Consider the following 8,505-nt stretch of genomic DNA (forward strand, 5'->3'; position numbering starts at 1 on the left):
TATTGGAGGGACTGAGGAGCTGTGGATGGGTGGCGAGAGCACTGCGCTAAAGGCTAATGTCCCTGCGTCTCTGTTCTACTTGCTCCTGGGGGAGCTCTCACAGCCCAGCCAGGGTCTGGGCTCTGCAGCCCAGCTGGCCAGAGAGAGAGAAAGGATAGCTGGACCCCTTCAGTTTCAAAAGTGGGAAGAAAGACCCTGCCACCCGTGGGACTCACGCAATGGGGATCGCTCCCAAATAGGAAGGCGGTGTGGACGCTGGACAGCCCCCCAAGTATCTGATACTTAGGGCCATGGAGGGTCTTCAACAGGAGCAGCAAGACTGCAGAGGCTTCTGAAAGCCCCCCCCCCATGGCTGGGTGTGATGTCGTGGGAAGGGGCTAGCATCACAGGCAACGCTGTTGGGGCTGCCAGGTATGAGGGAAGAAGCGACGGGGGCTAAGGGCATCCTGAGGGGAGAAAGGGCGAGCCACTTGGGACCTAGTAGCCCAGGAAGGGGTTCAGTCAGGTCAGGGCTGCCCCTCCTTGAAGCATCTGGGGCACTGGCAGGGACTCAGATGCTGGCAACAGGTTTTGTTTGCTTAATTTCCCTTGTGTCTTAGAAACCTAAAAAAATACACAGAAAGGGTGTGTAAAAGGAAAGGCCTCCCTCACCCTTCCACAACCCTCCCTCCCAGAGTGAGTGTCCTGACCAGCCCCACCCCCATCCATTTTCAAACTTCTACATTAAGTAAAGGCCAGTTTTGGGTTTCCTTTTTTTTAATTTTAAGTTCAATTAATTAACAACATAGTGTATTATTAGTTTTAGAGGTAGAGTTCAGTGATTCATCAATTGCATACAACACCCAGTGCTCATTCCATCACGTGCCCTCCTTCATGCCCACCACCTAGTCACCCCATCCCCCCCCACCTCCCCTCCAGCAAGCCTCAGTTTCTTTCCTATGCTTAAGAAGTCTCTTACGGTTTTTCTCCCTCTCTGGTTTCATCTTGTTTTATTCTTCCCAGGTTTTTTTTTTTTTACTAACCAGAATCATGCTGTATGTATTGTCCATGTGCTTTTTGGAGATGTTCTCAGCCTAGCACACTCCTTTTATCCATTCTATATTCCACAGAAATAGATGTTTGGGTTGCTTCATTCTGCTGTTATAATTATTCCCACTTTTGTGCACAAACTTGGGCACAGGGGCTGAAATTTGAGGGGAACAGTGTCAATTTGAGCCCTTGGCAATCTGAGGTGAAGGCATGTTGATGTGGCATTTAGCAGGTGGCAGGCTGTGCACGCTGACTCGGGCAGGAGGGCGGGTGGACCGTGAATTTGGGACCCACAGGCCGATGGCATCATGTGTGACAGGGACGTGGCTGGTTTTGCTCTTAATTTTTGTTTTTCTGGGAAACTTGATCTCTCCCTCTATTCTAAATGAAAGCCTTGCTGGATAGAGTATTCTTGGCTGTAGATTTTTTCCTTTTAGCAGTTGGAATTTATCATGCTGTTTCCTTCTGGCCTGCAGAGTTTCTGCTGAAAAACCCACTGATAGCCGTATGGGGTTTCCCTTGTATGTACCTGCTTTCCTTTCTCTTGCTGCTTTTAAAATTCTCTCTTTATCACTACTTTTGGCCATCTTATTTACTTTGTGTCTTGGCGCAGACCTCTTTGGGTTGGTTGTGTTGGGGGCTCTCTGTGCCTCCTGGATCTGGATTTCTCTTTCCTTCCCCAGATTCAGTAAGTTTTCAGCTATTATTTCTTCAGACAAATCTTCTGCGCCCTTTCCTCGCTCTTCTCCTTCTGGGATCCCTATCATGCGACTGTTATGCCTGACAGTGTTGCTGAGTTCCCTGGGTCTATTTTCATTTTGCGTATTTTTCCCCCCTCTCATCTGCTCAGCTTGATTGCTTTCCATGACTCTGTCCCCCAGGTGGCTGATCCTTTCTACTTCCTCTTGCTTGCTATTTATTCCAGATGCTCTATTTTTATTTCCATTTAGTGAGTCCAATAGCTCTAATTGGTTCTTTTTTACGTCTTCTAGCTCTTGGTGGAGGGTCTCATGGAGGTCCTGCAGTCCTTCCTCAATTCTAGCGAGCATCTTTATGAGCGTTACTTTAAATTCGCTATCAGACATATTACTTATCTCCGTTTCGCTTAGGTCTCCTACTCTGATTTTGTCCTGTTCTTTGATTTGGGACATATTCCTCTGTCTCCTCATTCTGTCTCTTGTGTTGTCTGTTTCTCTGTGTTAGGAAAGTCAGCTCCGTCTCCTGCACTTGAAAGTAGTGGCTTTATGAAGAGGTCCTGCAGTGCAATGTCTGTTCCCCAGAACCTGGTGCTTCAGGGGGTGTCTCCTATGTGTGTTGCCCCAGGGGTGTCCTCCCGTTGTGGCTGGGATGTGTTTGCCTTCAGTCCTGTTGTCTGTGATGGCTCCCTGCCTGTTGTGGGCAGAGTCTGGTGCCCGTGGTGTTAGTGGGCTGCTCCGGGGCTGCCTTGGGCTGGAGTTGAGTCAGACCAGGCGTTTGCCAGAGATGCAGTAGCACCAAACTGCAGGCCCTGTCCCTGTGTCGTCCCCGAAGAAGCTTCTGTTCGTGGGTGGGGCCTGCAGTCAGACCAGCTGCCTGCCCTCAGCCCACTGCTGGGGTCACAGTCAGACGGGTGTGTGCTTATCTTCCCCTCTCCCTGGGGCAGGACTCACTTTGGAGTGGTGCTGACCCTTGTCTGGGCCGCGCGCACACTGCCAGGCTTGTGGCACTGCTTTGACGGGATCTTGCCAAGAGCGATCGGAGGGGATGGATCTGCAAAGCACACGGGGGGCGGGGCAGGGTTAGCAAGGTTTTGCGAGCTCGTGGTGGTTCCCTGCAGAAGGGGCCTGCAGCACCAGGACAGACGCAGGCCAGGCGGGAGGGTTCATAGAAGCACAACGGGTGGTGGGTGGGGGTGGGTTAGGTGGTGCAAGCAAGTTAGGTGGAGGATCAAGGTTAGCAAGGTTTGCGGGCTGATGGTTCCCTGTGGGAGGGGCCCTGAAGCACCGGGACTGAGGCAGGCCAGGCCGGAGAGGCGGCTCCACAGAAGCAGGGGGGATTGTTAGGTGGAGAGTATCCACGCTGGTTCCCGCAGGCACGTTGCTGGGGATCTAGGCTGGGGGGCGGGGAGGGAAGCGCCTGCAAGCGCTTGTCCCTGGAGGAGTCCCCACCGACCTCTGTCCCTCCGGGACACAGGTTGAGATGAATCAACAACTCTCCCATATACCCCAGGCATTTTTCAAACTGCTGGTTCTACCCAGTATCTCACGGGCTGTTTGCTCTGCTGTCCTTTTAGGGCAAGGCCTCGGCTTCCTCTCTCCGGGAGCCAAGCTGCTAATTTTTAAAAGCCCAGGTGTTAAGTTCCGCTGGTTGTAAGAACTCAGGAAATTCGGCCCCTCTGGATTTCCCAGCCGAATGCTCTGGGGGGTCTATCCTGCCCCTGGGCTCCCCCGATGTGCGGGTCCGCTGCCTCCCTCCCGCCCGCCGCGCGGGCCGCCTCTCCGCCGGGTCCTACCTGCTTCGCTGTGGCCTCTTGTCTGTGCCGGGCTGCGGAGAGTCTGTTCTGCCAGTTTTCGGGCTGCTTTCTGGGTTATGCCGACGTGGGTGCTCTCTAGGCGGCCACGCGACAAGAGGTCACCCAGGGACACCCTACCCTGCTATCTTCCCAGCAGCCTCTGCTCCCGGCCGGGGGGCGGGGCCTGCGCAGGCGCGGCCGCTAAATGGCGCCCAAGCCAGTAAGATGAGGCCCCGTGGCTGCCGGGGAGGGCTTCCGGCCCCGTCCCTGAGCTACTTCCTAGAAGCCCTCCGGGATTCTCCCAAGCCTGACTGTCTCAGTAAACACCTGGGAGGTTGTGCGGAGGGAGCGGGGCGCCCACGATGGGTCCACAGGCGGTGCCAGGCTGCAGCCCAGGGGCGGGGGCGCTGCCTTGTGATTCACAGCAGTTCGGGGAGCACTTGGGGGGCGCGGGCGGGGGGACTTGCAGCGAGGGCGCCGGCGCTCCCCCTTGCAGGGGACGTACAGGCCAGACGGCTGTGGGGGCGGGGGGGGGGGTCTCTGCTGGGCACTGAGGTGCGGAGTGGCTCTAGGATAGCCCCTGCCCAGGGGCCTGCCGTCAGGTAGAGGAAGTAGACACTGGACGGACCCCAATATGTGTTCTGGGCACCGCTCTACTGGTCACTCCCCGATCAAACTGGGTGACATGAGGGAGGTGCGCTGAAGCCCCCGCAGCCCATGTCCAGGGGAGGGAGGGTGTGGCCCTTATCCCCTCTCTCCAGGAAAGCTGTAGGATTCCGGAACTATCCTCAACCCCTCTGTCCCCAAGTTCAGCGTCCCCGCCGCTAGGTCGCCCGCCCACAGCAGCGCCACGGCCTCCCCAGCGGCAGAAGCTGTCCCGGGCTCCCAGGGCTGGGGTTCTGGCCTGATTTGGTTAAATAATGAAGTTGCAGAGAACCATGAGCCCCCAGACCAAGTTCCTAGCACAGTGTAGGTGCTCCAAGAGCATTGTGGAGGAGGAAGAACGGACAAGAGACAAGCTGCGGTCGAGTGATCTCCCATAGATCTCCCATAGATGGCTGCACCATCTCATGGGTGAGCACCCTTCACCCCTGGGCGACATGCACACCCTGCGTGGGGCTGGGCTCCGTTGCCTCCCCTGGGATCTGAGGAGTCTGGAACTACTATCAAAACCATGTACCGTAGTGGTCGTGCTCCCAGTGCCCCTGGCATGCTCTCTCTTGGGACACCCCCCGGGATCCCTGAGCACCGTGGAGAAGTCCACCTGCCGCAACCCAAATTGCAGATTTGTAAACAGGCACATTTTTGAGGTCATTCTGGGCTTGGTGGTGCCTCACGGCATCAGATAATGAAACACAAAGCCCAAAGCTGGGGATGAACCACTATCCCAATTTGCCTGGGCTTGAGGTTTGCAGACTTTCAGTGCTGACACTGAGAGAGCCCCAGTCCTGCTGAGGGGAAGCAGTGGTTCCCCAACTTCTGAGTGCATCAGAGACACCTGGGCACTTAATGAAAACACAGAGGGCTGGCTCTACCCCTGGAGTTCCCAGTTCAGTGGGTCTAGTGTGGAGTCCAATCACTGGCACTTCTAACCAGTTCCTGGGTGCTACTTGCTCCTGGTTGGGAGCCCAAACTTCCAGAACAACTGGCCTGAGTGAAAGGGTGTTTGGGACCTGCAAATCCCAGTTTACTGGGTGTCCCAGTACTCCATTTTGTCTGGTCCAGCGGTGTGGATACAGAGGAGGTCAAGCTCCTCCAGCTGTCCACCAGTAGAAACCCAGAGCTCGCTGGCACGGTGGTTGGTTGCTGTGGAAACAAGGCTAAGCCCAGAAGTGCCCAGGCTCCTTGGCACCTGCTTCCCGGAGGGAACCCAGCCGCTGGGGAGGAGTGGACAAACAAAGGGAGCAGGGATGGGGCGCCTGGGTGGCTCGGTCGTTAAGCGTCTGCCTTCGGCTCGGGTCATGGTTCCAGGGTCCTGGGATCGAGCCCCGCATCGGGCTCCCTGCTCGGCGGGAAGCCTGCTTCTCCCTCTCCCACTCCCCCTGCTTGTGTTCCCTCTCTCGCCGTCTCTCTGTCAAATAAATAAAATCTTTAAAAAAAACCAAAGGGAGCAGGGATCAGCCCCCCCAGGGAGCAACCCAGAGCAACCTCAGGACCGAGTCTTCTGGAAAGGAAATCACTCAGCTCCCATGGTCCCTGGCTTGAGTTCCAGAGCTAGAAGGGAGCTTTGCAATCATTGGGCCAACCTCCTCTTTTCCCCGGGGACGAGGCAGCCATGAGCTGACATGGCTTGCTGAGAACACTCACTGAGAACGGACAGTTGGAAGAAGCTTCTCCCCTTCCAGCCACCTCCCCACGACTCCTCCCTCCAGCCAAGAATGCCCACAGCTCCTAACTCCACTCTGCCCCACAGCTGGGAGCCCTCCACCTTCGCGGGTCCTCTACCTCCTGGATGTCTGAAGTCCACATCCGCACTGGCTGCCATGAACCGCAAGCCTGAGCGGAACGAAGGTGGAGAGTGGCTGCCTTATGTTAGGACACCGAGCACAAGCGCACCCAAACCCCAGGGTTAAAATTGCAGATTCCTGGACCCACCCCTGAGACTGAGTCAGTAGGTTTGGGATGGGGCCCTGACACTTTCAACAAGAGCCCTAGGTAACAACACCCCAGCATCATCTGCCACAGCCAGCCACCCGGGAAGAAGTGAGGAAGTGACAGAAAGGAAGCGGGGTGATTGATTCAGCTCTAAAACCTGACAATGCACCAGGCAGAGCGAGGATGTCCCTGGGGCTCACGGACAATGGGAGGGGAGGCCTGGAGTGAGTTCGCTCATCTCTCATGGCTCATTTCTCCCATCCAGCTGGAATCAGTTACTCTCAGGCAGTGTTGACTCACTCCCACCCAAATTCAGGAACCCTGGGGAAGGCTGACTGGGTCGGGTACGGAAATCAGGTGAGTGAGGCCTACATGGGTCCCCACAGCTCAGGCCTGGGTCGGCACCACTCAGGGCCCGAGGGAGGGTGTGGTCAAGAAGGGGTGGGTTGGGGGAAGACTGCACCAGATTTTTTGTTCCAGGCTGTGGAGGCTTCTCCCAACCACTGAGCCTCTGGGCAGGACACCTGGTGTGGTAGCCAGCATCCAAGATGGCGCCATGATTCTTGTGTCCTGGTCTTCATGTCCCTGTGTCGTCCCTTCCACATCGAACGGGACTGACTTGTGTAACTGATAGTAAATGGCAGAAGTAATGGGAGTGTCTTCCACCCTAGGCCCTAAGAAACATTGCAGCTTCTTCCTTGCTCATGGATCATTGGCTCTGGGGGTACCAGGTGCCCAAAATTTAAGGACACTCAATCGGCCCTACGGAGCAGGGTTGAGACGAGGATGAGTGAGGCACTTGCCTCTGGCACAAAATTTAAGGGGTTGCCAACAAAGTAAGATATTTTATTTTTTAAGATTTTTTATTTATTCATTTGAGAGAGACTCACAGATTGAGAGTAGGAACAGGGGGGAGAGTCAGAGGGAGAAGCAGACTCCCCACTGAGCAGGGAGCCCGACGTGGGACTCGATCCCAGGATCCCGGGATCATGACCTGAGCCGAAGCAGACGCTCAACCGACTGACTCATGCAGGCACCCCCCAAAAATAGATATTTTAATGGTATTTTAAAAATAAAAATTCAAAAAAAATAAAATTAAATTAAAAAATAAATAAAAATTCGGGGCACCTGGGTGGCTCAGTCGTTAAGTATCTGCCTTCAGCTCAGGTCATGATCCCGGGATCCTGGGATCGAGCCCCGCATCGGGCTCCCTGCTTAGCGGGAAGCCTGCTTCTCCCTCTCCCACTCCCCCTTGCTGTGTCTCTCTCTGTCAAATAATAAAAAATAAAAATTCATGCCAAATATGAACAAAACATCAATTTTAAAGCCTTCACAAGCTTTAGCTGAACGGTACTGGAGCCTGAAACAGAAGGAAAGATCAGTGACCATGGTCCCACCAGCAGGTGCAGGAGCCCGCCAGGAGCGCGGGAGCCCCGGGCCCGGGGCTGAGCATCTAGTGACACTCATCCCCCTAACAGGCACCTGGATAGAAGCAGGCACGTGTCATCGTCTGGCTCCAGGAGAAAGGCGGCAGTCCGTCAGGACAGGACACGGGTGCTGCGCCGGAGTGACCACGAAGCCCGCCTCCTTCCAGCCACCTACAGACCCACACCCACCGTCTGATACAGACGCCGAGCGAGCAGCGCAGGTGTGGAAACACAGTCTGCAAGGGCCCCTGCTGAGCACCTTCGTGTGTCCACGTCACCCCCGGACAGCTTCCGAGGTGTGCTCTGTGAGCCCGGACAGGGAAGCAGAGTTACAGGGCAAGTCTGTGCAGACACATGAGGGGCGGAGCGGGGCTTTGCCTGCAGGCCATGTGGCTCGGCCGCCTGCAGAGCCGCATCTCCGCTCTGCCAAGTGCGCGCTGTCTACACTGGGTAAATTACTTACCTCCCTAGGGCACACGGTGTGTTTAGGGCACTAAGCGCCTTGGTTGGCACAGAAACGCCGGGCCCTGGCCATCATTCCTCTGTCAGGTGGAAATGAACTTCAGACGGTAGCTTCCACTCGCAGTGTCCACTGGTCTCGTTCTCTGCTTCTTGCTCTGCTGCGGACCTGGATACCCGCCCCTCCCCCGGCAGGGACCGCTTGGCCTCTCCCGCGGGTGTCCCCACGCCTCCACCCTCGCACCAGGCAGGAGTGTGGCCAGCCAGGGCCGGTGGGGCAGGTGGACGACCGAGGCAGGAGCCAGAAGTCCCCTGGCGTGGGTGAGCCCCGAGGGCCTCCGTCCAGCTTGCTCGCAGGCTCTGGCCCCTGGCCCTTGAGACTTTCTGAGCAGATCCACTTGAGCGCAGACACCCGGCCCAGCAGCAGGCTGCCACCTGGTTGGATCCCCGGCCTCAGAGTGGGGATGAGGAGCAGGTAACAGGGGCGGGCTGGGGCGCCACTGG

General features: G+C 56.2%; 2 long non-coding RNA genes across 2 annotated transcripts; one reads left to right on the forward strand and one right to left on the reverse strand.

Annotated features, from left to right (window-relative positions):
• Positions 1-984: 984 nt before the first annotated feature.
• Positions 985-3,688, reverse strand: LOC144382585 (uncharacterized). Its single transcript, XR_013449802.1, has 2 exons — positions 3,521-3,688; positions 985-2,778 (listed from the first exon to the last, which is right to left on the reverse strand). It is a non-coding gene; the product is annotated as an uncharacterized LOC144382585 (long non-coding RNA).
• A 388-nt stretch (positions 3,689-4,076) lies between these two features.
• Positions 4,077-8,121, forward strand: LOC144382586 (uncharacterized). The gene is made up of 2 exons (XR_013449803.1): positions 4,077-4,594; positions 7,594-8,121. It is a non-coding gene; the product is annotated as an uncharacterized LOC144382586 (long non-coding RNA).
• Positions 8,122-8,505: the final 384 nt, after the last annotated feature.

The sequence above is a fragment of the Halichoerus grypus genome, chromosome 7, assembly GCF_964656455.1.
Source record: "Halichoerus grypus chromosome 7, mHalGry1.hap1.1, whole genome shotgun sequence".
Taxonomy (NCBI): Eukaryota; Metazoa; Chordata; class Mammalia; order Carnivora; family Phocidae; genus Halichoerus; species Halichoerus grypus.